The sequence below is a fragment of the Salvelinus namaycush genome, unplaced genomic scaffold, assembly GCF_016432855.1.
Source record: "Salvelinus namaycush isolate Seneca unplaced genomic scaffold, SaNama_1.0 Scaffold1760, whole genome shotgun sequence".
Classification (NCBI taxonomy): domain Eukaryota; kingdom Metazoa; phylum Chordata; class Actinopteri; order Salmoniformes; family Salmonidae; genus Salvelinus; species Salvelinus namaycush.
This window is the reverse complement of record NW_024058520.1, coordinates 3,722-30,873: the sequence shown is the minus strand read 5'-3', so window position 1 is coordinate 30,873 and position 27,152 is coordinate 3,722. Positions and strand designations below refer to the sequence as shown.

The window sequence follows — 27,152 nt, the reverse complement described above, 5'->3', positions numbered from 1 at the left end:
CATGAAATAAATCTACAGGTACACCTCCAATTGACTCAAATGATGTCAATTAGCCTATCAGAAGCTTCTAAAGCCATGACATCATTTTCGGGATATTTCCAAGCTGTTTAAAGGCACAGCCAACTTAGTGTATGTAAACTTCTGACCCACTGGATTTGTGATACAGTGAATTATAAGTGAAATAATCTGTCTGTAAACAATTTTTGGAAAAATGACTTCAGGGAACTAGGTGTTCTGAATTCTTCTTTAATATTTTGTGAGTTAACTTGGATTCTTTCTTAATTAGGAAACTGGAAATGCACGATTTATTCTCTATAGGGGAATGTGCGAACAACAGGCAAATGTATATCTTTCAGGTGCATTTATGAGGTAGGAAAAGGGTCCTCCTCAAGCCGGATTTCATCATTTAGTGTTCTACTGTCCTTTGCTCTACCAACTGAGCTATCGAATGTGGAGAATTGTGTATAAACTTGAATTGTTTTTAATTCTTCTGTATGATTGGATTCGTACACCTAGACTATTCTTTAAGGAAACTGGAAATGCACATTTTATTCTCTATAGGGGGATGTGCGAACAAACGGCAAAAATATTTTTGTGGGCGCATTGATGAGGCAGAAAAAGGGTCTTCATTCAAGTAAGATTTGAACCAGCGACCTAAGGATTTCAGCATTTAGCATTCTACAGTCCTCCACTCTACAAACTGAGCTATCGAAGGGACATGAGGAAAACATTGGAGCAAAAGGTACATGTTTGAACCGTAGCATTGAGTTAAATTTTTTCTACCAGATGTTGATAAACGTTGACCATTCAGCCATGGGAATGATGGGAAATAATCTGTCTGTAAACAATTTTGGGGAAAATTACTTCAGGGAACCAGGTGTTCTGAATTCTTCTTTACTATTTGGTGAGTTAACTTGGATTCTTTCTTAATTAGGAACCTGGAAATGCACGTTTTATTCTCTATTGGGGAATGTGCGAACAACAGGCAAATGTATATCTTTTAGGCGCATTTATGAGGTAGGAAAAGGGTCCTCCTCAAGTTGGATTTCAGCATTTAGTGTTCTACGGTCCTTTGCTCTACAAACTGAGCTATTGAATGTGGAGAATTGCTGATGAACTTGAAGTGATTTTAATTCTTCTGTATGATTGGATTCTTACACCTAGACTATTCTTTAAGGAAACTGGAAATGCACATTTTATTCTCTGTAGGGGGATGTGCGAACAACCGGCAAAAATATTTTTCAGGGCGCATTGATGAGGCAGAAAAAAGTTAATCCTTCGAGCCGGATTTGAACCAGCGACCTAAGGATTTCAGCATTTAGCATTCTACAGTTCTCCGCTCTACCAACTGAGCTATCGAAGGCACACGATGACATTATTGGAGCAAAAGGTACATGTTTGAACCGTAGCATTGAGTTAAATCTTTTCTACCAGATGTTGATCAACGTTGACCATTCAGCCATGGGAATGATGGGAAATAATCTGTCTGTAAACAATTTTGGGGAAAATTACTTCAGGGAACTAGGTGTTCGGAATTCTTCTTTACTATTTTTTTGAGTTAACTTGGATTCTTTCTTAATTAGGAAACGGGAAATGCACTTTATATTCTCTATTGGGGAATGTGCGAACAACAAGCAAATGTATATCTTTTAGGCGCATTTATGAGGTAGGAAAAGGGTCCTCCTCAAGCTGGACTTCAGCATTTAGTGTTCTACAGTCCTCCGCTCTACCAACTGAGCTATCGAACGGACATGATAAAATTATTTGAGCAAAAGGTACATGTTTGAACCGTAGCATTGAGTTAAATCTTTTTTACCAGATGTTGATCAACGTTGACCATTCAGCCATGGGAATGATGGGAAATAATCTGTCTGTAAACAATTTTGGGGAAAATTACTTCAGGGAACTAGGTGTTCGGAATTCTTCTTTACTATTTTTTTGAGTTAACTTGGATTCTTTCTTAATTAGGAAACTGGAAATGCACTTTATATTCTCTATTGGGGAATGTGCGAACAACAAGCAAATGTATATCTTTTAGGCGCATTTATGAGGTAGGAAAAGGGTCCTCCTCAAGCTGGACTTCAGCATTTAGTGTTCTACGGTCCTTTGCTCTACCAACTGAGCTATCGAATGTGGAGAATTTTGGATAAACTTGAATTTTTTTTAATTATTCTGTTTGATTGGATTCGTACGCCTAGACTATTCTTTAAGGAAACTGGAAATGCACATTTTATTCTCTATAGGGGAATGTGCGAACAACCGGCAAAAATATTTTTGGGGGCGCATTGATGAGGCAGAAAAATGTTCCTCCTTCAAGCCGGATTTGAACCAGCGACCTAAGGATATCAGCATTTAGCATTCTACAGTCCTCCGCTCTACCAACTGAGCTATCGAACGGACATGACAAAATTATTTGAGCAAAAGGTACATGTTTGAACCGTAGCATTGAGTTAAATCTTTTTTACCAGATGTTGATCAACGTTGACCATTCAGCCATGGGAATGATGGGAAATAATCTGTCTGTAAACAATTTTGGGGAAAATTACTTCAGGGAACTAGGTGTTCTGAATTCTTCTTTACTATTTGGTGAGTTAACTTGGATTCTTTCTTAATTAGGAAACTGGAAATGCACGTTTTATTCTCTATTGGGGAATGTGCGAACAACAGGCAAATTTATATCTTTTAGGCGCATTTATGAGGTAGGAAAAGGGTCCTCCTCAAGCCGGATTTCAGCATTTAGTGTTCTACTGTCCTTTGCTCTACCAACTGAGCTATCGAATGTGGAGAATTGTGGATAAACTTGAATTGTTTTTAATTCTTCTGCATGATTGGATTCGTACACCTAGACTATTCTTTAAGGAAACTGGAAATGCACATTTTATTCTCTATAGGGGGATGTGCGAACAACCGGCAAAAATATTGTTGAGGGCGCATTGATGAGGCAGAAAAAGGTAAATCCTTCGAGACAGATTTGAACCAGCGACCTACGAATTCCAGCATTTAGCATTCTACAGTCCTCCGCTCCACCAACTGAGCTATCGAAGGGACATGATGTAATCATTGGAGGAAAAGGTACATGTTTGAACCGTAGCATTGAGTTAAATCTTTTTTTACCAGATGTTGATCAACGTTGACCATTCAGCCATGGGAATGATGGGAAATAATCTGTCTGTAAACAATATTGGGGAAAATTACTTCAGGGAACTAGGTGTTCTGAATTCGTCTTTACTATTTGGTGAGTTAACTTGGATTCTTCCTTAATTAGGAAACTGGAAATGCACGTTTTATTCTCTATTGGGGAATGTGCGAACAACAGGCAAATGTATATCTTTTAGGTGCATTTATGAGGTAGGAAAAGGGTCCTCCTCAAGCCGGATTTCAGCATTTAGTGTTCTACTGTCCTTTGCTCTACCAACTGAGCTATCGAATGTGGAGAATTGTGGATAAACTTGAATTGTTTTTAATTCTTCTGTATGATTGGATTCGTACACCTAGACTATTCTTTAAGGAAACTGGAAATGCACATTTTATTCTCTATAGGGGGATGTGCGAACAACCGGCAAAAATATTTTTGAGGGCGCATTGATGAGGCAGAAAAAGGCTAATCCTTCGAGGAGGATTTGAACCAGCGACCTAAGGATTTCAGCATTTAGCATTCTACAGTTCTCCGCTCTACCAACTGAGCTATCGAAGGCACACGATGAAATTATTGGAGCAAAAGGTACATGTTTGAACCGTAGCATTGAGTTAAATCTTTTCTACCAGATGTTGATCAACGTTGACCATTCAGCCATGGGAATGATGGGAAATAATCTGTCTGTAAACAATTTTGGGGAAAATTACTTCAGGGAACTAGGTGTTCGGAATTCTTCTTTACTATTTTTTTGAGTTAACTTGGATTCTTTCTTAATTAGGAAACTGGAAATGCACGTTATATTCTCTATTGGGGAATGTGCGAACAACAGGCAAATGTATATCTTTTAGGCGCATTTATGAGGTAGGAAAAGGGTCCTCCTCAAGCTGGACTTCAGCATTTAGTATTCTACGGTCCTTTGCTCTACCAACTGAGCTATCGAATGTGGAGAAATTTGGATAAACTTGAATTGTTTTTAATTATTCTGTTTGATTGGATTCGTACGCCTAGACTATTCTTTAAGGAAACTGGAAATGCACATTTTATTCTCTATAGGGGAATGTGCGAACAACCGGCAAAAATATTTTTGGGGGCGCATTGATGAGGCAGAAAAATGTTCCTCCTTCGAGCCGGATTTGAACCAGCAACCTAAGGATATCAGCATTCAGCATTCTACAGTCCTCCGCTCTACCAACTGAGCTATCGAAGGTGTTGGAGAATAAGCTTCTTCCTTGCTGAGCAGCCTTTCAGGTTATGTTGATATAGGACTCGTTTGACTGTGGATATAGATACTTTTTTACCTGTTTCCTCCAGCATCTTCACAAGGTCCTTTGCTGTTGTTCTGGGATTGATTTGCACTTTTCGCACCAAAGTAATTTCATCTCTAGGAGACAGAACGCGTCTCCTTCCTGAGCTGTATGACGGCTGCGTGGTCCCATGGTGTTTATACTTGCGTACTATTGTTTGTACAGATGAACGTAGTACCTTCCGGTGTTTGGAAATTGCTCCCAAGGATGAACCAGACTTGTGGAGGTCTACAATTTATTTCTGAGGTCTTGGCTGAATTCTTTTGATTTTCCCATGATATCAAGCAAAGAGGCACTGAGTTTGAAAGTAGGCCATGAAATAAATCTACAGGTACACCTCCAATTGACTCAAATGATGTCAATTAGCCTATCAGAAGCTTCTAAAGCCATGACATCATTTTCGGGATATTTCCAAGCTGTTTAAAGGCACAGCCAACTTAGTGTATGTAAACTTCTGACCCACTGGATTTGTGATACAGTGAATTATAAGTGAAATAATCTGTCTGTAAACAATTTTTGGAAAAATGACTTCAGGGAACTAGGTGTTCTGAATTCTTCTTTAATATTTTGTGAGTTAACTTGGATTCTTTCTTAATTAGGAAACTGGAAATGCACGATTTATTCTCTATAGGGGAATGTGCGAACAACAGGCAAATGTATATCTTTCAGGTGCATTTATGAGGTAGGAAAAGGGTCCTCCTCAAGCCGGATTTCATCATTTAGTGTTCTACTGTCCTTTGCTCTACCAACTGAGCTATCGAATGTGGAGAATTGTGTATAAACTTGAATTGTTTTTAATTCTTCTGTATGATTGGATTCGTACACCTAGACTATTCTTTAAGGAAACTGGAAATGCACATTTTATTCTCTATAGGGGGATGTGCGAACAAACGGCAAAAATATTTTTGTGGGCGCATTGATGAGGCAGAAAAAGGGTCTTCGTTCAAGTAAGATTTGAACCAACGACCTAAGGATTTCAGCATTTAGCATTCTACAGTCCTCCACTCTACAAACTGAGCTATCGAAGGGACATGAGGAAAACATTGGAGCAAAAGGTACATGTTTGAACCGTAGCATTGAGTTAAATTTTTTCTACCAGATGTTGATAAACGTTGACCATTCAGCCATGGGAATGATGGGAAATAATCTGTCTGTAAACAATTTTGGGGAAAATTACTTCAGGGAACCAGGTGTTCTGAATTCTTCTTTACTATTTGGTGAGTTAACTTGGATTCTTTCTTAATTAGGAACCTGGAAATGCACGTTTTATTCTCTATTGGGGAATGTGCGAACAACAGGCAAATGTATATCTTTTAGGCGCATTTATGAGGTAGGAAAAGGGTCCTCCTCAAGCTGGATTTCAGCATTTAGTGTTCTACGGTCCTTTGCTCTACAAACTGAGCTATTGAATGTGGAGAATTGCTGATGAACTTGAAGTGTTTTTAATTCTTCTGTATGATTGGATTCTTACACCTAGACTATTCTTTAAGGAAACTGGAAATGCACATTTTATTCTCTGTAGGGGGATGTGCGAACAACCGGCAAAAATATTTTTGAGGGCGCATTGATGAGGCAGAAAAAGGTTAATCCTTCGAGCCGGATTTGAACCAGCGACCTAAGGATTTCAGCATTTAGCATTCTACAGTTCTCCGCTCTACCAACTGAGCTATCGAAGGCACACGATGACATTATTGGAGCAAAAGGTACATGTTTGAACCGTAGCATTGAGTTAAATCTTTTCTACCAGATGTTGATCAACGTTGACCATTCAGCCATGGGAATGATGGGAAATAATCTGTCTGTAAACAATTTTGGGGAAAATTACTTCAGGGAACTAGGTGTTCGGAATTCTTCTTTACTATTTGGTGAGTTAACTTGGATTCTTTCTTAACCTGTTATGGCTGCAACCCTTGTTCTCAATTTCCGCCTGAAGACATACCCTAATCTAACTGCCTGTAGCTCAGCTCCAGAAGCAAGGATATGTATATTCTTGGTATCATTTGAAAGGAAACATTCTGAAGTTTATGGAAATGTTAATTGAATGTAGGAGAATATAACACAATAGATCTGGTAGAAGAAAATACAAGGAAATAAACATACGTTTTTGTTTTTTATTGTTGTAGCATCATCTTTCACATGTACTGGAATAGCCAAACAGTTAGATAGGATGCTGGGGACAATTTAGATGGACAACACAAGAGGGCAACTGTAGTTGTACAAAGTTTTAGACTGATAACTTCAGGAATGGGTGAGCTACATGACATTTAGCATGAAGTCACCCAGGTGTCCCACACAAGTTGCCCAAATGTGCCCAAGTGGCCGAATTGGTAAAATGACCTATAACTATATACAACAGTGCAAATAACTATATACAACATATCAAAAAGTAATTCTAAACACACAAAAAATATATAAAAATGTTCAAAAAATATTAGAAAAAAATATATACAGAAAAACAGGGGTAGAGCCTTTAGAAGTCCTCTACACAATATTTCTCTGCCTGTGCCATGTCCCATAGCAGTCTCTTTCTGAGGTAAAGCAGAGACAAACTGAACACGTGGTGCAGATGATGGGGGACTTCATGTGACACAGAACACAACGACGCCTAAATGCTGTGGCCTTTTGTCCATGAGGCACAGTCATGCCTGCAGTAATGAACTGTGGCATATGAACACCACTGGAGGCAGGAGTAGAGGAGGCAGAGGTAGAGGGGGCAGAGCGTGATGCAGTGTGCGATAGGCAGCAAGCTCCTTGATGAGCAGCTCCCTGAAGGCTAGCTGTGTGATGGGGGGCTGTCCACAGCTCTTCGCCATTTCCTTATGCAGGATGAAGGAATTCACCACAGCAATGTCAATGAAGTGGTAAAATAATGTTTTGTACCACTTCTTGGTTTTATGAAGGACGTTGTAGTACCCTATCAGTGCGTCTGATAGGTCTACACCTCCCATGCTCTGGTTGTAGTCCTTGATGGCTGCAGGAATGGGGACATTTTTATTGTTCCATGCACCCATGGCGTCTTTTACACGCCTGCTGACATGGTCGCCATTGAATGACTTGTGAATAGTGGAACACATCACCACTTCTCGAGTGTCCATCCACTTCACAAACAGCAGGCCATCTTCACGGATCCATCGCATGGTACCCCGCTCAGCCCGCTTAGGCATGTCATTCACCTTGGTCTTTGGAAAGCCCACTCTGTTGGTCCGAATAGTGCCACAAGCCCACACCTCCCGCTTCCTCAGGTCTGCAAACAGGGTAGGGCTTGTGTAAAAGTTGTCCACAAAGAGTTTGTAGCCCTTCCCCAGCAGTTGGAAATCCAATAATGCCATCACCGAGTCATAGCTAAGTCCCTTACCAGTCGCACAAGTGTTCTTCCCCTCATAGACAAAAAAATTGCATGTGTATGCACACACAGAATCAGCCAAAACAAACAGCTTGTAACCCCACTTAGTTGGCTTGTTACGCATGTATTGTTTTAGCCCAATTCTGGCCTTTGAGGCTACCATCCTTTCATCTATGGACAAGTTCTGTGCGGGCTGAAAATGTGTCTTGCAAGCCTCAACCATGCTGTGGTAGAGAGGTTTGACTTTGCAGAGCCTGTCAAACCGTGCGGTGCCTCTCCTCCTGTCATTCTCCTCATCAACTTCTGGATCACTGATGTGCAGCGCCCGTGAGATATTTAAAAACCTGGTAGAGGACATGACAGTGGGGGGGAAAGGCAGTTGATATAGTTCGGATGTTTTCCATAATCCTTTAGGGTTTTGAACTTCACCAGCCCCATGTAAATTATCAGTGAAAGGTAGCAGAAAATGTCTGACATGGAAATGGGCTTCCATGCCTGTTTCTTTCCTGCTTGCTTCCGAGCCCCATACTTGTTCGTATTACTAACAAGGGAATCAACAACTGCCGGGGTGAAAAACAGTTGGAAAAGTTGCATTGGGCTATATTTCGAAGTCATATCCAGTTGGGGACCCGGTTGCCGTTTAGGTCGGAAAATTGGAGCACGGGGCTCCACATCTTCCTCCAGCACAGAGTGCCATTGCCCCTCTACCTCTCTACCAGCAGGTTCCATAGTTCCCTTCCTCCGCTTCTTTGGTACCCTCTTCCCACTTCTAGATGGCCGGGCGGGGGTAGGTGTGGAGCCAGAGACAGCAGGAGTCCGGCTGGATGAACCCGCTTCAGTTGGGGATGGGCACCTTGGCACTGGAGGCTCCCAGTCGGAGCCGCTATCACTGTGAAAGAAAACATAAAACAATTATTTGTATTGTATGAGCCTTTTATCATCACATGAAATAAACAGATATGTATTGTATAGAATACTTCACTATGGTGAAGTGCTGTTCCATTCAACTGCGGCCATTGTTTTGGGCCTGCCCTCCTCCCAACAGCACCCAATTGCTATTTCATATGAAAATGGAGAGGAGTAGCAGTGGCCATGTGTTTTCTGTTGTATTCCATACCAGATATATATATATATATATATATATATATACATCCATATATACATACATACATACATACATCACATAGACATACATATACACACACACCCAAACAAACAAACACACGTGGCTTATGTGCCCATGTGTGTCTCTTTTATTCCAGTTGAATAAAAAATGGAAAATATATATATATGTATGCATAGATACATACACTATGTATAGCCAATGTGTACTTTACCCATTTCATCACACATTTCAATGCAAATAGCAAAAAAAAAAAAAATGTTTTTTTTTTTTTGCAAAAAATAACGAAATAATTTATAATATTTATATTTCAAACAACGGCATTAGCACTCACCGGTCGAGAATTGCGTCCTGTCCTTGCAGAAACAGCTCCTCGATGTTCGAATCATAACTGTGTTCACTAGTTGATTCCTCAAATAAATATTCCGTGTCACTTTCTCTATCAAGTTCATCATGAATCTGGTGCAAATCTGTATATTTTGTCTTCGATGTAACTTTTCCTGATTTGTTGGCCATGATGCCTACTAAGAAATCGTACAAATAACACTTTACTAAAACTTTCAAAACTTTCAAAACAATTCGGTGCGTAATAAGATATGATGCTACTGCGATGGTGGTCGATGGCGAAAGGACGCGTGTTGCGCATACCTTCACGAACAAAGAATGGTGGTCCAACCCATAACATCACATACTGGCATTTAGCTCTACTCATTGGCTATCGATCCAGCTAGATTTCAAGAAGATCTGTGGTCATTGGGCAGAAATACAGTCAATCAACGACGCTTCGCCAGTATTACAGGTGCGCAAACATGTCATTCCTTCTTGTCGTCAAATCAGCTCACTTCGGTCAATACTCACCGCAAAAAAAACAGTCATGTCTGACTGGGTTGCAAACATCCAGAGGATTACAATGGAACCAACCATGACTAGATAAACTATTGTTTACTGTATGTAATTGCTTCGAATGCGCAGTAAAAAGTTGATAGAGATGGAAATCGCGAGGCAAACGTTATCCTAAATGTTTCGTTTTAGGCTACAAAAATGGATTTTATCAAAGAAAACGGCACTTTGTTTGATCACTGGGACCCTCGGGAAGAGAAATAAGAGCAAGATATCAGAATGTAAGTCATAATTTTACCTTCAGAAGTGAATTTGTCAAACGTGTCATGGCGGAAAATGGTTGTTGTTGTTGATCGCTCTTCTCAAACAAAAGCATGGCATTTGTTCTCTGTAATAGCTATTTTAAATCGGAAAACGTAGTTTGATTACCAAGATTCTAAGCTTTTGAAGCATGTAAGACACTTGCATTTTGAAGAATGTTTCATGTTACGACGTTGTATATAAGTTAGTCATTATGAAATTTCACCGGATACTGTACCGGTGTCGGGCTTGCAGCCCAAACAGGTTAATTAGGAAACTGGAAATGCACGTTTTATTCTCTATTGGGGAATGTGCGAACAACAGGCAAATTTATATCTTTTAGGCGCATTTATGAGGTAGGAAAAGGGTCCTCCTCAAGCCGGATTTCAGCATTTAGTGTTCTACTGTCCTTTGCTCTACCAACTGAGCTATCGAATGTGGAGAATTGTGGATAAACTTGAATTGTTTTTAATTCTTCTGCATGATTGGATTCGTACACCTAGACTATTCTTTAAGGAAACTGGAAATGCACATTTTATTCTCTATAGGGGGATGTGCGAACAACCGGCAAAAATATTGTTGAGGGCGCATTGATGAGGCAGAAAAAGGTAAATCCTTCGAGCCAGATTTGAACCAGCGACCTAAGGATTCCAGCATTTAGCATTCTACAGCCCTCCGCTCCACCAACTGAGCTATCGAAGGGACATGATGTAATCATTGGAGGAAAAGGTACATGTTTGAACCGTAGCATTGAGTTAAATCTTTTTTTACCAGATGTTGATCAACGTTGACCATTCAGCCATGGGAATGATGGGAAATAATGTCTGTAAACAATTTTGGGGAAAATTACTTCAGGGAACTAGGTGTTCTGAATTCTTCTTTACTATTTGGTGAGTTAACTTGGATTCTTCCTTAATTAGGAAACTGGAAATGCACGTTTTATTCTCTATTGGGGAATGTGCGAACAACAGGCAAATGTATATCTTTTAGGTGCATTTATGAGGTAGGAAAAGGGTCCTCCTCAAGCCGGATTTCAGCATTTAGTGTTCTACTGTCCTTTGCTCTACCAACTGAGCTATCGAATGTGGAGAATTGTGGATAACCTTGAATTGTTTTTAATTCTTCTGTATGATTGGATTCGTACACCTAGACTATTCTTTAAGGAAACTGGAAATGCACATTTTATTCTCTATAGGGGGATGTGCGAACAAACGGCAAAAATATTTTTGTGGGCGCATTGATGAGGCAGAAAAAAGGTGCTCCTTCGAGCCAGATTTGAACCAGCGACCTAAGGATTTCAGCATTTAGCATTCTACAGGCCTCCGCTCTACCAACTGAGCTATCGAAGGTGTTGGAGAAATAGCTTCTTCCTTGCTGAGCAGCCTTTCAGGTTATGTTGATATAGGACTCGTTTGGCTGTGGATATAGATACTTTTGTACCTGTTTCCTCCAGCATCTTCACAAGGTCCTTTGCTGTTGTTCTGGGATTGATTTGCACTTTTCGCACCAAAGTAATTTCATCTCTAGGAGACAGAACGCGTCTCCTTCCTGAGCTGTATGACGGCTGCGTGGTCCCATGGTGTTTATACTTGCGTACTATTGTTTGTACAGATGAACGTGGTACCTTCCGGCGTTTGGAAATTGCTCCCAAGGATGAACCAGACTTGTGGAGGTCTACAATTTATTTCTGAGGTCTTGGCTGAATTCTTTTGATTTTCCCATGATATCAAGCAAAGAGGCACTGAGTTTGAAAGTAGGCCATGAAATAAATCTACAGGTACACCTCCAATTGACTCAAATGATGTCAATTAGCCTATCAGAAGCTTCTAAAGCCATGACATCATTTTCGGGATATTTCCAAGCTGTTTAAAGGCACAGCCAACTTAGTGTATGTAAACTTCTGACCCACTGGATTTGTGATACAGTGAATTATAAGTGAAATAATCTGTCTGTAAACAATTTTTGGAAAAATGACTTCAGGGAACTAGGTGTTCTGAATTCTTCTTTACTATTTTGTGAGTTAACTTGGATTCTTTCTTAATTAGGAAACTGGAAATGTACGTTTTATTCTCTATTGGGGAATGTGCGAACAACAGGCAAATGTATATATTTTAGGTGCATTTATGAGGTAGGAAAAGGGTCCTCCTCAAGCCGGATTTCAGCATTTAGTGTTCTACTGTCCTTTGCTCTACCAACTGAGCTATCGAATGTGGAGAATTGTGGATAACCTTGAATTGTTTTTAATTCTTCTGTATGATTGGATTCGTACACCTAGACTATTCTTTAAGGAAACTGGAAATGCACATTTTATTCTCTATAGGGGGATGTGCGAACAAACGGCAAAAATATTTTTGTGGGCGCATTGATGAGGCAGAAAAAGGGTCTTCGTTCAAGTCAGATTTGAACCAGCGTCCTAAGGATTTCAGCATTTAGCATTCTACAGTCCTCCACTCTACAAACTGAGCTATCGAAGGGACATGAAGAAAACATTGGAGCAAAAGGTACATGTTTGAACCGTAGCATTGAGTTAAATTTTTTCTACCAGATGTTGATAAACGTTGACCATTCAGCCATGGGAATGATGGGAAATAATCTGTCTGTAAACAATTTTGGGGAAAATTACTTCAGGGAACCAGGTGTTCTGAATTCTTCTTTACTATTTGGTGAGTTAACTTGGATTCTTTCTTAATTAGGAACCTGGAAATGCACGTTTTATTCTCTATTGGGGAATGTGCGAACAACAGGCAAATGTATATCTTTTAGGCGCATTTATGAGGTAGGAAAAGGGTCCTCCTCAAGCAGGATTTCAGCATTTAGTGTTCTACGGTCCTTTGCTCTACAAACTGAGCTATTGAATGTGGAGAATTGCTGATAAACTTGAAGTGTTTTTAATTCTTCTGTATGATTGGATTCTTACACCTAGACTATTCTTTAAGGAAACTGGAAATGCACATTTTATTCTCTGTAGGGGGATGTGCGAACAACCGGCAAAAATATTTTTGAGGGCGCATTGATGAGGCAGAAAAAGGTTAATCCTTCGAGCCGGATTTGAACCAGCGACCTAAGGATTTCAGCATTTAGCATTCTACAGTCCTCCTCTCTACCAACTGAGCTATCGAAAAGACATGATTAAATTATTGGAGCAAAAGGTACATGTTTGAACCGTAGCATTGAGTTAAATCTTTTTTACCAGATGTTGATCAGCGTTGACCATTCAGCCATGGGAATGATGGGAAATAATCTGTCTGTAAACAATTTTGGGGAAAATTACTTCAGGGAACTAGGTGTTCTGAATTCTTCTTTACTATTTGGTGAGTTAACTTGGATTCTTTCTTAATTAGGAAACTGGAAATGCATGTTTTATTCTCTATTAGGGAATGTGCGAACAACAGGCAAATGTATATCTTTTAGGCGCATTTATGAGGTAGGAAAAGGGTCCTCCTCAAGCTGGATTTCAGCATTTAGTGTTCTACGGTCCTTTGCTCTACCAACTGAGCTATCGAATGTGGAGAATTGTGTATAAACTTGAATTGTTTTTAATTCTTCTGTATGATTGGATTCGTACACCTAGACTATTCTTTAAGGAAACTGGAAATGCACATTTTATTCTCTATAGGGGGATGTGCGAACAAACGGCAAAAATATTTTTGTGGGCGCATTGATGAGGCAGAAAAAGGGTCTTCGTTCAAGTCAGATTTGAACCAGCGTCCTAAGGATTTCAGCATTTAGCATTCTACAGTCCTCCACTCTACAAACTGAGCTATCGAAGGGACATGAAGAAAACATTGGAGCAAAAGGTACATGTTTGAACCGTAGCATTGAGTTAAATTTTTTCTACCAGATGTTGATAAACGTTGACCATTCAGCCATGGGAATGATGGGAAATAATCTGTCTGTAAACAATTTTGGGGAAAATTACTTCAGGGAACCAGGTGTTCTGAATTCTTCTTTACTATTTGGTGAGTTAACTTGGATTATTTCTTAATTAGGAACCTGGAAATGCACGTTTTATTCTCTATTGGGGAATGTGCGAACAACAGGCAAATGTATATCTTTTAGGCGCATTTATGAGGTAGGAAAAGGGTCCTCCTCAAGCAGGATTTCAGCATTTAGTGTTCTACGGTCCTTTGCTCTACAAACTGAGCTATTGAATGTGGAGAATTGCTGATAAACTTGAAGTGTTTTTAATTCTTCTGTATGATTGGATTCTTACACCTAGACTATTCTTTAAGGAAACTGGAAATGCACATTTTATTCTCTGTAGGGGGATGTGCGAACAACCGGCAAAAATATTTTTGAGGGCGCATTGATGAGGCAGAAAAAGGTTAATCCTTCGAGCCGGATTTGAACCAGCGACCTAAGGATTTCAGCATTTAGCATTCTACAGTCCTCCTCTCTACCAACTGAGCTATCGAAAAGACATGATTAAATTATTGGAGCAAAAGGTACATGTTTGAACCGTAGCATTGAGTTAAATCTTTTTTACCAGATGTTGATCAGCGTTGACCATTCAGCCATGGGAATGATGGGAAATAATCTGTCTGTAAACAATTTTGGGGAAAATTACTTCAGGGAACCAGGTGTTCTGAATTCTTCTTTACTATTTGGTGAGTTAACTTGGATTCTTTCTTAATTAGGAACCTGGAAATGCACGTTTTATTCTCTATTGGGGAATGTGCGAACAACAGGCAAATGTATATCTTTTAGGCGCATTTATGAGGTAGGAAAAGGGTCCTCCTCAAGCAGGATTTCAGCATTTAGTGTTCTACGGTCCTTTGCTCTACAAACTGAGCTATTGAATGTGGAGAATTGCTGATAAACTTGAAGTGTTTTTAATTCTTCTGTATGATTGGATTCTTACACCTAGACTATTCTTTAAGGAAACTGGAAATGCACATTTTATTCTCTGTAGGGGGATGTGCGAACAACCGGCAAAAATATTTTTGAGGGCGCATTGATGAGGCAGAAAAAGGTTAATCCTTCGAGCCGGATTTGAACCAGCGACCTAAGGATTTCAGCATTTAGCATTCTACAGTCCTCCTCTCTACCAACTGAGCTATCGAAAAGACATGATTAAATTATTGGAGCAAAAGGTACATGTTTGAACCGTAGCATTGAGTTAAATCTTTTTTACCAGATGTTGATCAGCGTTGACCATTCAGCCATGGGAATGATGGGAAATAATCTGTCTGTAAACAATTTTGGGGAAAATTACTTCAGGGAACTAGGTGTTCTGAATTCTTCTTTACTATTTGGTGAGTTAACTTGGATTCTTTCTTAATTAGGAAACTGGAAATGCATGTTTTATTCTCTATTAGGGAATGTGCGAACAACAGGCAAATGTATATCTTTTAGGCGCATTTATGAGGTAGGAAAAGGGTCCTCCTCAAGCTGGATTTCAGCATTTAGTGTTCTACGGTCCTTTGCTCTACCAACTGAGCTATCGAATGTGGAGAATTGTGTATAAACTTGAATTGTTTTTAATTCTTCTGTATGATTGGATTCGTACACCTAGACTATTCTTTAAGGAAACTGGAAATGCACATTTTATTCTCTATAGGGGGATGTGCGAACAAACGGCAAAAATATTTTTGTGGGCGCATTGATGAGGCAGAAAAAGGGTCTTCGTTCAAGTCAGATTTGAACCAGCGTCCTAAGGATTTCAGCATTTAGCATTCTACAGTCCTCCACTCTACAAACTGAGCTATCGAAGGGACATGAGGAAACCATTGGAGCAAAAGGTACATGTTTGAACCGTAGCATTGAGTTAAATTTTTTCTACCAGATGTTGATAAACGTTGACCATTCAGCCATGGGAATGATGGGAAATAATCTGTCTGTAAACAATTTTGGGGAAAATTACTTCAGGGAACCAGGTGTTCTGAATTCTTCTTTACTATTTGGTGAGTTAACTTGGATTATTTCTTAATTAGGAACCTGGAAATGCACGTTTTATTCTCTATTGGGGAATGTGCGAACAACAGGCAAATGTATATCTTTTAGGCGCATTTATGAGGTAGGAAAAGGGTCCTCCTCAAGCAGGATTTCAGCATTTAGTGTTCTACGGTCCTTTGCTCTACAAACTGAGCTATTGAATGTGGAGAATTGCTGATAAACTTGAAGTGTTTTTAATTCTTCTGTATGATTGGATTCTTACACCTAGACTATTCTTTAAGGAAACTGGAAATGCACATTTTATTCTCTGTAGGGGGATGTGCGAACAACCGGCAAAAATATTTTTGAGGGCGCATTGATGAGGCAGAAAAAGGTTAATCCTTCGAGCCGGATTTGAACCAGCGACCTAAGGATTTCAGCATTTAGCATTCTACAGTCCTCCTCTCTACCAACTGAGCTATCGAAAAGACATGATTAAATTATTGGAGCAAAAGGTACATGTTTGAACCGTAGCATTGAGTTAAATCTTTTTTACCAGATGTTGATCAGCGTTGACCATTCAGCCATGGGAATGATGGGAAATAATCTGTCTGTAAACAATTTTGGGGAAAATTACTTCAGGGAACTAGGTGTTCTGAATTCTTCTTTACTATTTGGTGAGTTAACTTGGATTCTTTCTTAATTAGGAAACTGGAAATGCATGTTTTATTCTCTATTAGGGAATGTGCGAACAACAGGCAAATGTATATCTTTTAGGCACATTTATGAGGTAGGAAAAGGGTCCTCCTCAAGCTGGATTTCAGCATTTAGTGTTCTACGGTCCTTTGCTCTACCAACTGAGCTATCGAATGTGGAGAATTTTGGATAAACTTGAATTGTTTTTAATTCTTCTGTATGATTGGATTCGTACACCTAGACTATTCTTTAAGGAAACTGGAAATGCACATTTTATTCTCTATAGTGGGATGTGCGAACAACCGGCAAAAATATTTTTGAGGGCGCATTGATGAGGCAGAAAAAGGCTAATCCTTCGAGGAGGATTTGAACCAGCGACCTAAGGATTTCAGCATTTATCATTCTACAGTCCTCTGCTCTACCAACTGAGCTATCGAAGGCACACGATGAAATTATTGGAGCAAAAGGTACATGTTTGAACCGTAGCATTGAGTTAAATCTTTTCTACCAGATGTTGATCAACGTTGACCATTCAGCCATGGGAATGATGGGAAATAATCTGTCTGTAAACAATTTTGGGGAAAATTACTTCAGGGAACTAGGTGTTCGGAATTCTTCTTTACTATTTTTTTGAGTTAACTTGGATTCTTTCTTAATTAGGAAACTGGAAATGCACGTTATATTCTCTATTGGGGAATGTGCGAACAACAGGCAAATGTATATCTTTTAGGCGCATTTATGAGGTAGGAAAAGGGTCCACCTCAAGCTGGACTTCAGCATTTAGTGTTCTACGGTCCTTTGCTCTACCAACTGAGCTATCGAATGTGGTGAATTTTGGATAAACTTGAATTGTTTTTAATTATTCTGTTTGATTGGATTCGTACGCCTAGACTATTCTTTAACCTTTCACGAGTATCAACCCCGTATCCGGGATCACCCCCCACCCCCCCCACACTGATTAGCATCGCTAGCATAGCTTCACAAGTAAATAGTAGCATCTAAATATCATTAAATCACAAGTCCAAGACACCAGATGAAAGATACAGATCTTGTGAATAAACCCATCATTTCTGTTTTTTAAAATGTTTTACAGGGAAGACACAATATGTAAATCTATTAGCTAACCACGTTAGCAAAATACACCATCTTTCTTTGTCCACCATTTTCTCTCTCCACCACTAGCTATCACCAATTCGGCTAAACTAAGATATTGATAGCAACAAACCAAGACAAAAACTCATCAGATGACAGTCTGATAACATATTTATGGTATAGGATAGGTGTTGTTAGAAAAAAGTGCATATTTCAGGTAGAAATCACAGTTTACAATTGCACCGACCATCACAAATCGACTAGAATTACTAGATAGAGCAACGTGTATGACCAATTTACTCATCATAAAACATTTCATAAAAATAGACAAAGCATAGCAATGGAAAGACACAGTTCTTGTGATTTCAGACCATATTTCAGATTTTCTAAGCGTTTTTCAGCGAAAACACAATAAATCGATAAGTTAGCATACCACATGTGAAAACGTTAGTAGAGTATGAATTCAAGGCAAAGGGAGCTATAACGTTATCATCGCCAAAATATATTAATTTTTTCACTAACCTTCTCAGAATTCTTCCGATGACACTCCTGTAACATCATTTTACAACATACATATACAGTTTGTTCGAAAAGGTGCATATTTAGCCATACAAAACCGTGGTTATACAATGGAAATAGTCACAACTCAAGCATCAAAATGAGGGACGTCAGCTTTCAGAGTGATCTAGTTTAATCGAAAGCTAATCATATACTTGACTAAAAAATACAGAGTTGACAGGAATCGAAAGACAAATTAGTTCTTAATGCAACCGCTGACTTACATTTTTAAAATTATCCTTACTTTTCAATACAGGGTTCGCCAAGTGAAGCTATACCAAACAAAATGGCGAAATATGCGTTTAAAATATTTCGACAGAACAACGATTTATCATATTAAATATTGCTTACTTTGAGCTGTTCTTCCATCAGATTCTTGGGCAATGTATTCTTTCTTGGGTTTAATCTTCTTTTGGTCGAAAGATGTCCTTTGTCCGTCTAAATGCCCGCTAACGTTCGACCGGGACCCCGAAATGTGCCCGGTGCTTCACATAGAAATGCATCAAAATCGCACTAAACGGATATAAATTGCTATAAAACGGTTTAAATTAACTACCTTATGATGTTTCTAAGTCCTATATCGAATTAAATTACAGACGGATACATTTTACGTTGATAACCGAGCCTTTGAAAATGGCATCAAGAGGTGTCTTCCTGCGTAAAGGCGAGCGTCGAAAGGGGGGCTACCCTCACTCCTTGGTCCTTTATAACCTCTGAGAGCTACGCAGAAGGCCCATTCCACTTCTCATTGGTTACTGACATCCAGGGGAAGGCGGGTGCAGTTCGTGTCGTTCCATAGGATATACACAGACTTTTAAAACTGATCTGAAATCAGAGCTTCGCTCTCAGACCTTTCACTGTCTGTCATGGATTTCGCTGTAGAAAGAGTTCTGGGTCACCCACAGACATCATTCCAACTTTGTATGAAACTAGAAAGTGTTTTCTATCCAATAGAATTAATAATATGCATATTGTACGAGCAAGAATTGAGTACTAGGCAGTTTAATTTGGAGACGACAAAATGCTAATTCGGAACAGCACCCCCTGTAGTCGCAAGAAGTTAAGGAAACTGGAAATGCACATTTTATTCTCTATAGGGGAATGTGCGAACAACCGGCAAAAATATTTTTGGGGGCGCATTGATGAGGCAGAAAAATGTTCCTCCTTCGAGCCGGATTTGAACCAGCGACCTAAGGATATCAGCATTCAGCATTCTACAGTCCTCCGCTCTACCAACTGAGCTATCGAAGGGGTTGGAGAAGTAGCTTCTTCCTTGCTGAGCAGCCTTTCAGGTTATGTTGATATAGGACTCGTTTGACTGTGGATATAGATACTTTTTTACCTGTTTCCTCCAGCATCTTCACAAGGTCCTTTGCTGTTGTTCTGGGATTGATTTGCACTTTTCGCACCAAAGTAATTTCATCTCTAGGAGACAGAACGCGTCTCCTTCCTGTGCTGTATGACGGCTGCGTGGTCCCATGGTGTTTATACTTGCGTACTATTGTTTGTACAGATGAACGTGGTACCTTCCGGCGTTTGGAAATTGCTCCCAAGGATGAACCAGACTTGTGGAGGTCTACAATTTATTTCTGAGGTCTTGGCTGAATTCTTTTGATTTTCCCATGATATCAAGCAAAGAGGCACTGAGTTTGAAAGTAGGCCATGAAATAAATCTACAGGTACACCTCCAATTGACTCAAATGATGTCAATTAGCCTATCAGAAGCTTCTAAAGCCATGACATCATTTTCAGGATATTTCCAAGCTGTTTAAAGGCACAGCCAACTTAGTGTATGTAAACTTCTGACACACTGGATTTGTGATACAGTGAATTATAAGTGAAATAATCTGTCTGTAAACAATTTTTGGAAAAATGACTTCAGGGAACTAGGTGTTCTGAATTCTTCTTTAATATTTTGTGAGTTAACTTGGATTCTTTCTTAATTAGGAAACTGGAAATGCACGATTTATTCTCTATAGGGGAATGTGCGAACAACAGGCAAATGTATATCTTTCAGGTGCATTTATGAGGTAGGAAAAGGGTCCTCCTCAAGCTGGATTTCATCATTTAGTGTTCTACTGTCCTTTGCTCTACCAACTGAGCTATCGAATGTGGAGAATTGTGTATAAACTTGAATTGTTTTTAATTCTTCTGTATGATTGGATTCGTACACCTAGACTATTCTTTAAGGAAACTGGAAATGCACACTTTATTCTCTATAGGGGGATGTGCGAACAAACGGCAAAAATATTTTTGTGGACGCATAGATGAGGCAGAAAAAGGGTCTTCGTTCAAGCCAGATTTGAACTAGCGACCATAGGATTTCAGCATTTAGCATTCTACAGTCCTCCACTCTACCAACTGAGCTATCGAAGGGACATGAGGAAAACATTGGAGCAAAAGGTACATGTTTGAACCGTAGCATTGAGTTAAATTTTTTCTACCAGATGTTGATAAACGTTGACCATTCAGCCATGGGAATGATGGGAAATAATCTGTCTGTAAACAATTTTGGGGAAAATTACTTCAGGGAACTAGGTGTTCTGAATTCTTCTTTACTATTTGGTGAGTTAACTTGGATTCTTTCTTAATTAGGAAACTGGAAATGCATGTTTTATTCTCTATTGGGGAATGTGCGAACAACAGGCAAATGTATATCTTTTAGGCGCATTTATGAGGTAGGAAAAGGGTCCTCCTCAAGCAGGATTTCAGCATTTAGTGTTCTACGGTCCTTTGCTCTACAAACTGAGCTATTGAATGTGGAGAATTGCTGATAAACTTGAAGTGTTTTTAATTCTTCTGTATGATTGGATTCTTACACCTAGACTATTCTTTAAGGAAACTGGAAATGCACATTTTATTCTCTGTAGGGGGATGTGCGAACAACCGGCAAAAATATTTTTGAGGGCGCATTGATGAGGCAGAAAAAGGTTAATCCTTCGAGCCGGATTTGAACCAGCGACCTAAGGATTTCAGAATTTAGCATTCTACAGTCCTCCACTCTACCAACTGAGCTATCGAAAGGACACGATGAAATTATTGGAGCAAAAGGTACATGTTTGAACTGTAGCATTGAGTTAAATCTTTTTTACCAGATGTTGATCAGCGTTGACCATTCAGCCATGGGAATGATGGGAAATAATCTGTCTGTAAACAATTTTGGGTAAAATTACTTCAGGGAACTAGGTGTTCTGAATTCTTCTTTACTATTTGGTGAGTTAACTTGGATTCTTTCTTAATTAGGAAACTGGAAATGCATGTTTTATTCTCTATTGGGGAATGTGCGAACAACAGGCAAATGTATATCTTTTAGGCGCATTTATGAGGTAGGAAAAGGGTCCTCCTCAAGCCGGATATCAGCATTTAGTGTTCTACGGTCCTTTGCTCTACCAACTGAGCTATCGAATGTGGAGAATTCTGGATAAACTTGAAGTGTTTTTAATTCTTCTGTATGATTGGATTCGTAAACCTAGACTATTCTTTAAGGAAACTGGAAATGCACATTTTATTCTCTATAGTGGGATGTGCGAACAACCGGCAAAAATATTTTTGAGGGAGCATTGATGAGGCAGAAAAAGGCTAATCCTTCGAGCCGGATTTGAACCAGCGACCTAAGGATTTCAGCATTTAGCATTCTACAGTCCTCCGCTCTACCAACTGAGCTATCGAAGGCACACTATGAAATTATTGGAGCAAAAGGTACATGTTTGAACCGTAGCATTGAGTTAAATCTTTTCTACCAGATGTTGATCAACGTTGACCATTCAGCCATGGGAATGATGGGAAATAATCTGTCTGTAAACAATTTTGGGGAAAATTACTTCAGGGAACTAGGTGTTCGGAATTCTTCTTTACTATTTTTTTGAGTTAACTTGGATTCTTTCTTAATTATGAAACTGGAAATGCATGTTATATTCTCTATTGGGGATTGTGCGAACAACAGGCAAATGTATATCTTTTAGGCGCATTTATGAGGTAGGAAAAGGGTCCTCCTCAAGCCGGACTTCAGCATATAGTGTTCTACGGTCCTTTGCTCTACCAACTGAGCTATCGAATGTGGAGAATTTTGGATAAACTTGAATTGTTTTTAATTATTCTGTTTGATTGGATTCGTACGCCTAGACTATTCTTTAACCCTCCCGTTGTCCTCCTATTATGCCTAGCACACAGTGTCCCCCCCGGGTCACCCTGTCCCGTCTTGGCTAAAGGCCCAGTGGGCACAAGTGTGACAGTATGGGTGTGAACAGCCTTTGCAGATGTATTTCTTACACCTGCAGCACGCGGTGTGTGTCTTGGCGTCCTTCTTGGGTGGGCAGAGCTGACACCTCTTCCTCTTACTCGCCTCCAGCCGGGCAGCCGGGGCTGGGTCGGAGGCGGCGGCCGGGCCGACGGCTCGCTCAAGGGCTTGCGGACGAGCCTCGGCGGATACACGCTCGCCCCGTATGACTTTGACAAGTGCTGAGGCGGCTTCGGTGCGGGGGAGACGCTGCCTTCTTTGGATCAAGGGCTTCACGAGCGCCTTTCCGAGCTGCTCCAGGAACACCCTCCTCTTGTTCCGCTTCCCGGGCATCCAGTCGGGGTTGATCTCTCGCCATATGACAAAGGCGTTGTAGGAGGACACGTCGAGGATGTTGTGGAAGATGACCAGGGGCCAGCGGGCGGTCATCCGTCTGCAGCTGTAGGTGCCGACCACCTTGTCTAGGTTGTCCACGCCGCCCTTGTTGCAGTTGTAGTCTAGGATGAGGGCCGGCTTCCGGTCTCGGCGATCGCTAACGTCGGGCTCCGCGTGCCGCGTGCTCAGAAGCAGCACGTTCTTATTTCTCTTTGCCAGGTAGGACACTAGAGTGGCGGTGGGCGTGAAGGCGAACCTGGAGGACGAGACCTGTCTGTCCTTGGACTGGAGCAGCGCGGGAGGGAGCTCGGGCTTGTTCTTTCGCACCGTGCCCACCATGGTGAGGTTCCTCTCGAGGAGCCGCTGCCCGAGTTCGTAGGAGGTGAAGAAATTGTCACACGTGACGTTGTGACCGCCCGGCAGTCCCTCGGTCAGATCGAGGACGACGCGCGCGCCCTGGTTCTTCTCGGGGCCTCCGCCGGCCGCCTTGCCGGTGTACACTTGCATCTTCCAAGCGTAGCTGGACTTGGCGTCGCAGGCCACCCACGACTTGATGCCGTATTTGGCCGGCTTGCTGGGAATGTACTGTCGGAAAGGACAGCGTCCTTGAGGCGAGGGAGAGGGGAGGGAGAGGAGAGGGAGAGGAGATTAGCAGCGTCATACACAGATACATAGACTGCCCGTGCTCTCTACGCTACACGTACAAACACAGATACCAGCGTCATCGTTACCGGCTCACCATCGGGGCGCACTGCGTTTACGTTACACGCAGCCGCCTCCGCCGCCCGTGCTACTGCCGATTGCTACTACTGCCGATTGCTACTACTGCCCGTGCTACTACTGCCCGTGCTCCACGTTGCTACTCTTGCCGATTGCTACTACTGCCCGTGCTACTACTGCCCGTGCTCTCTATGCTACACGTACATAGACAGATACATTGACTGCCCGTGCTCTACGCTACACGTACAAACACAGATACATAGACTGCCCGTGCTCTCTACGCTACACGTACAAACACAGATACATAGACTGCCCGTGCTCTCTACGCTACGCGTACGTACACAGATGCATAGACGGTACCTCTGAACGGGACCAGTTGTTCGTCCACCGTCACTTCGGGCCCCGGGTTGTAGAGGGCCTGCAGCCGCTCCTCCCACAGGTCCCACACCTCTCTCACGGCCGCCAGTCTGTCGGTGGCGAGTCTCGCGGGTCTCGACTGGCGGTCGTCGAATCGCAGCAGCCTCGAGTACTTGTGAAACGCCTTGAGCGGCATGGTGGCGCGGAACACGGTCCTGCCGCTCTCGGCGTCCCACAGGCTGGCCGCGGCCTCGCCTCGGGACCTGTAGACGCCGGCTAGGATCAGCAGCCCTACGTAGGCGCGCAGGTCGGTGGAGTCCATGGGTCGCCAGCCGTCGCCGTATTTTCTCACCCCCTGCAGATTCGTCATGTCCACGATGATCCTTTCTATCGCCGGTGTGACAAACAGACGGAAGGCGGACGCGATGTCGAGCGCTCGCGACGCGGCGTAGGCCGTGGGGCCCGGCGTCACGGCGGGGCAGGGCCGGCGGATGGCGCGGGGCCGGTCCGGGCCGCGATAGGCCACGGAGGACCATTTGATTTTGCCGTTTTTTGACAGCAACGTCTCCCTTTCTGGCTCTGGCTCTCTGGCTCTGTCTCGCTCTCGCTCTCTGGCTCGCTCTCTGTCTCGCTCTCTGTCTCGCTCTCGGGCAGCGGCCGCGTCTCCCTCTCGCTCTCCCTCCGGCTCTTCCTCCGAAGAGGAGCACGACCGCGAGGCCGAGTCGTCTTCGTAGTCGTCCGCGTCGCGCTCGGGGTTGTATTCCTCACCGTCTTCATCTTCCGAAACGTCCTCCTCTTCGGAATCGCAGTAGTCTTCTTCGTCTTCTTGGTCGACGCTGGAGGATATCTGTTCCAGGACCTGAGCCGCGCTGAAACCGGGACTGCGAGGCGTCGTAGGCGGAGGCAACACGCTCGGCGGGGTCGTATTCCTCGTCGTCGTCGTCGTCCTCGTCGTCGTCCTCATCATCGTCCTCATCTTCTTCTTCTTGTTCTTCTTGTTCTTGTTCTTCTTGTTCTCTCTTCTTCTTCTTCTTCCTGACAATATTAGTAGGCTCTCTACGCCCTGCTTACAGTCGTAGGCGGAGGGCTCACGCTCGGCGGGGTCGTATTCCTCCTCGTCGTCATCCTCGTCTTCTTCTTCTTCTTCTTCTTCTTCTTCTTCTTCTTCTTCTTCCTGACAATATTAGTAGCCTCTCTACGCCCTGCTTACGGTGGCCACGTGAATGGGACGAGGCACGCGAATGGACGAGGCGCGTGGTCGGCCCTGCCTGCTCCTTCGGGCCCTTCGGCCCCTTCGGTCCCATCCGGGACGCTCGGCTGGCCTCCCCGTGTGATAGCACCGAGGTCGTGCACTGAGTTGTTGGGGACAACTGGTCCCTGCCGGGGTCACTCTGACCCGGCCCAGACAGAGGGGAACAACTCCTAACACAGGCCCCGGGTCACTCCGACCCGGCCCAGACAGGGGTAGGAGGGTTACAACATACACCTTGCTAACGCTGCCGGGGTCACTCTGACCCAAGCCCCCGGGACAGAGGGGAACAACTCATAACGCAGGGCCTACAACAGGGCCCGGGTCACTGTGACCCGGCCCAGACAGGGGTAGGAGGGTTACAACATACACCTTGCTAACGCTGCCAGAGTCTCTCTAACCCACACAGACACTGGGAATCGACTCGTAACGCTGGCCGGGGGTAACTCTGACCCGCCGAGGCAAGGGGAAGGTTGTGTAACAACAGCCATACCCGAAAGGCACAATTTCCACAACCAAGGGAAAGTAGTTTGTAGGGGGGCGTTTTTAGATTCAATATCCAAACTCACACGGGGCCCAAGGGCCCGTATGACAGAGGGCCGTATTCGACACAGGCCCTTGCCCGGAATGTTGAGAGTGTCAATTTTGGGGCAGGACCTTTTACTAGTATCCAGCAGGTGGTGGTGTTGGGTCACTGTGACCCCGGCCTGCCGGGGTCTCTCTGACCCACACAGACACGGGGGAAGTGACAGGTAACGCTGCCGAGGGTCACTCTGACCCCTCTGACGTCACTATGACCCCGCCCACACAGGGGCAGGGGCAGGAGGGTTACAACATACACCTTGCTAACGCCACCGGGGTCACTCTGACCCCTCTGACGTCACTATGACCCCGCCCACACAGGGGCAGGAGGGTTACAACATACACCTTGCTAACGCTGCCGGGGTCACTCCGACCCACACACAGACACGGGCAATCAACTCGGAACTGCCCGGGGTCGCTCTGACCCGCCGAGACAACGGGAGGGATAACCCTCCCGTTGTCCTCCTATTATGCCTAGCACACAGTGTCCCCCCCGGGTCACCCTGTCCCGTCTTGGCTAAAGGCCCAGTGGGCACAAGTGTGACAGTATGGGTGTGAACAGCCTTTGCAGATGTATTTCTTACACCTGCAGCACGCGGTGTGTGTCTTGGCGTCCTTCTTGGGTGGGCAGAGCTGACACCTCTTCCTCTTACTCGCCTCCAGCCGGGCAGCCGGGGCTGGGTCGGAGGCGGCGGCCGGGCCGACGGCTCGCTCAAGGGCTTGCGGACGAGCCTCGGCGGATACACGCTCGCCCCGTATGACTTTGACAAGTGCTGAGGCGGCTTCGGTGCGGGGGAGACGCTGCCTTCTTTGGATCAAGGGCTTCACGAGCGCCTTTCCGAGCTGCTCCAGGAACACCCTCCTCTTGTTCCGCTTCCCGGGCATCCAGTCGGGGTTGATCTCTCGCCATATGACAAAGGCGTTGTAGGAGGACACGTCGAGGATGTTGTGGAAGATGACCAGGGGCCAGCGGGCGGTCATCCGTCTGCAGCTGTAGGTGCCGACCACCTTGTCTAGGTTGTCCACGCCGCCCTTGTTGCAGTTGTAGTCTAGGATGAGGGCCGGCTTCCGGTCTCGGCGATCGCTAACGTCGGGCTCCGCGTGCCGCGTGCTCAGAAGCAGCACGTTCTTATTTCTCTTTGCCAGGTAGGACACTAGAGTGGCGGTGGGCGTGAAGGCGAACCTGGAGGACGAGACCTGTCTGTCCTTGGACTGGAGCAGCGCGGGAGGGAGCTCGGGCTTGTTCTTTCGCACCGTGCCCACCATGGTGAGGTTCCTCTCGAGGAGCCGCTGCCCGAGTTCGTAGGAGGTGAAGAAATTGTCACACGTGACGTTGTGACCGCCCGGCAGTCCCTCGGTCAGATCG

The 27,152-nt window shown here is 43.1% G+C and overlaps 15 non-coding genes across 15 annotated transcripts; all 15 read right to left on the bottom strand.

The window, feature by feature from the left end:
* Window positions 1-1,274: 1,274 nt before the first annotated feature.
* Window positions 1,275-1,363, bottom strand: trnay-gua. Its single transcript is given in 2 exon segments — window positions 1,275-1,310; window positions 1,327-1,363. It is a non-coding gene; the product is annotated as a tRNA-Tyr (tRNA).
* Window positions 1,364-2,308: 945 nt separating this feature from the next.
* trnay-gua lies at window positions 2,309-2,397 on the bottom strand. Its single transcript is given in 2 exon segments — window positions 2,309-2,344; window positions 2,361-2,397. It is a non-coding gene; the product is annotated as a tRNA-Tyr (tRNA).
* A 1,208-nt stretch (window positions 2,398-3,605) lies between these two features.
* On the bottom strand, window positions 3,606-3,694 carry trnay-gua. The gene is given in 2 exon segments: window positions 3,606-3,641; window positions 3,658-3,694. It is a non-coding gene; the product is annotated as a tRNA-Tyr (tRNA).
* A 560-nt stretch (window positions 3,695-4,254) lies between these two features.
* Window positions 4,255-4,343, bottom strand: trnay-gua. Its single transcript is given in 2 exon segments — window positions 4,255-4,290; window positions 4,307-4,343. It is a non-coding gene; the product is annotated as a tRNA-Tyr (tRNA).
* A 1,684-nt stretch (window positions 4,344-6,027) lies between these two features.
* trnay-gua lies at window positions 6,028-6,116 on the bottom strand. Its single transcript is given in 2 exon segments — window positions 6,028-6,063; window positions 6,080-6,116. It is a non-coding gene; the product is annotated as a tRNA-Tyr (tRNA).
* A 4,543-nt stretch (window positions 6,117-10,659) lies between these two features.
* On the bottom strand, window positions 10,660-10,748 carry trnay-gua. Its single transcript is given in 2 exon segments — window positions 10,660-10,695; window positions 10,712-10,748. It is a non-coding gene; the product is annotated as a tRNA-Tyr (tRNA).
* A 558-nt stretch (window positions 10,749-11,306) lies between these two features.
* Window positions 11,307-11,395, bottom strand: trnay-gua. The gene is given in 2 exon segments: window positions 11,307-11,342; window positions 11,359-11,395. It is a non-coding gene; the product is annotated as a tRNA-Tyr (tRNA).
* Window positions 11,396-13,079: 1,684 nt separating this feature from the next.
* On the bottom strand, window positions 13,080-13,169 carry trnay-gua. Its single transcript is given in 2 exon segments — window positions 13,080-13,115; window positions 13,132-13,169. It is a non-coding gene; the product is annotated as a tRNA-Tyr (tRNA).
* A 1,206-nt stretch (window positions 13,170-14,375) lies between these two features.
* Window positions 14,376-14,465, bottom strand: trnay-gua. The gene is given in 2 exon segments: window positions 14,376-14,411; window positions 14,428-14,465. It is a non-coding gene; the product is annotated as a tRNA-Tyr (tRNA).
* Window positions 14,466-15,023: 558 nt separating this feature from the next.
* trnay-gua lies at window positions 15,024-15,113 on the bottom strand. The gene is given in 2 exon segments: window positions 15,024-15,059; window positions 15,076-15,113. It is a non-coding gene; the product is annotated as a tRNA-Tyr (tRNA).
* Window positions 15,114-16,319: 1,206 nt separating this feature from the next.
* Window positions 16,320-16,409, bottom strand: trnay-gua. The gene is given in 2 exon segments: window positions 16,320-16,355; window positions 16,372-16,409. It is a non-coding gene; the product is annotated as a tRNA-Tyr (tRNA).
* A 558-nt stretch (window positions 16,410-16,967) lies between these two features.
* trnay-gua lies at window positions 16,968-17,056 on the bottom strand. The gene is given in 2 exon segments: window positions 16,968-17,003; window positions 17,020-17,056. It is a non-coding gene; the product is annotated as a tRNA-Tyr (tRNA).
* Window positions 17,057-19,428: 2,372 nt separating this feature from the next.
* Window positions 19,429-19,517, bottom strand: trnay-gua. Its single transcript is given in 2 exon segments — window positions 19,429-19,464; window positions 19,481-19,517. It is a non-coding gene; the product is annotated as a tRNA-Tyr (tRNA).
* A 1,684-nt stretch (window positions 19,518-21,201) lies between these two features.
* On the bottom strand, window positions 21,202-21,290 carry trnay-gua. The gene is given in 2 exon segments: window positions 21,202-21,237; window positions 21,254-21,290. It is a non-coding gene; the product is annotated as a tRNA-Tyr (tRNA).
* A 559-nt stretch (window positions 21,291-21,849) lies between these two features.
* On the bottom strand, window positions 21,850-21,938 carry trnay-gua. Its single transcript is given in 2 exon segments — window positions 21,850-21,885; window positions 21,902-21,938. It is a non-coding gene; the product is annotated as a tRNA-Tyr (tRNA).
* Between the last annotated feature and the right edge of the window lie 5,214 nt (window positions 21,939-27,152).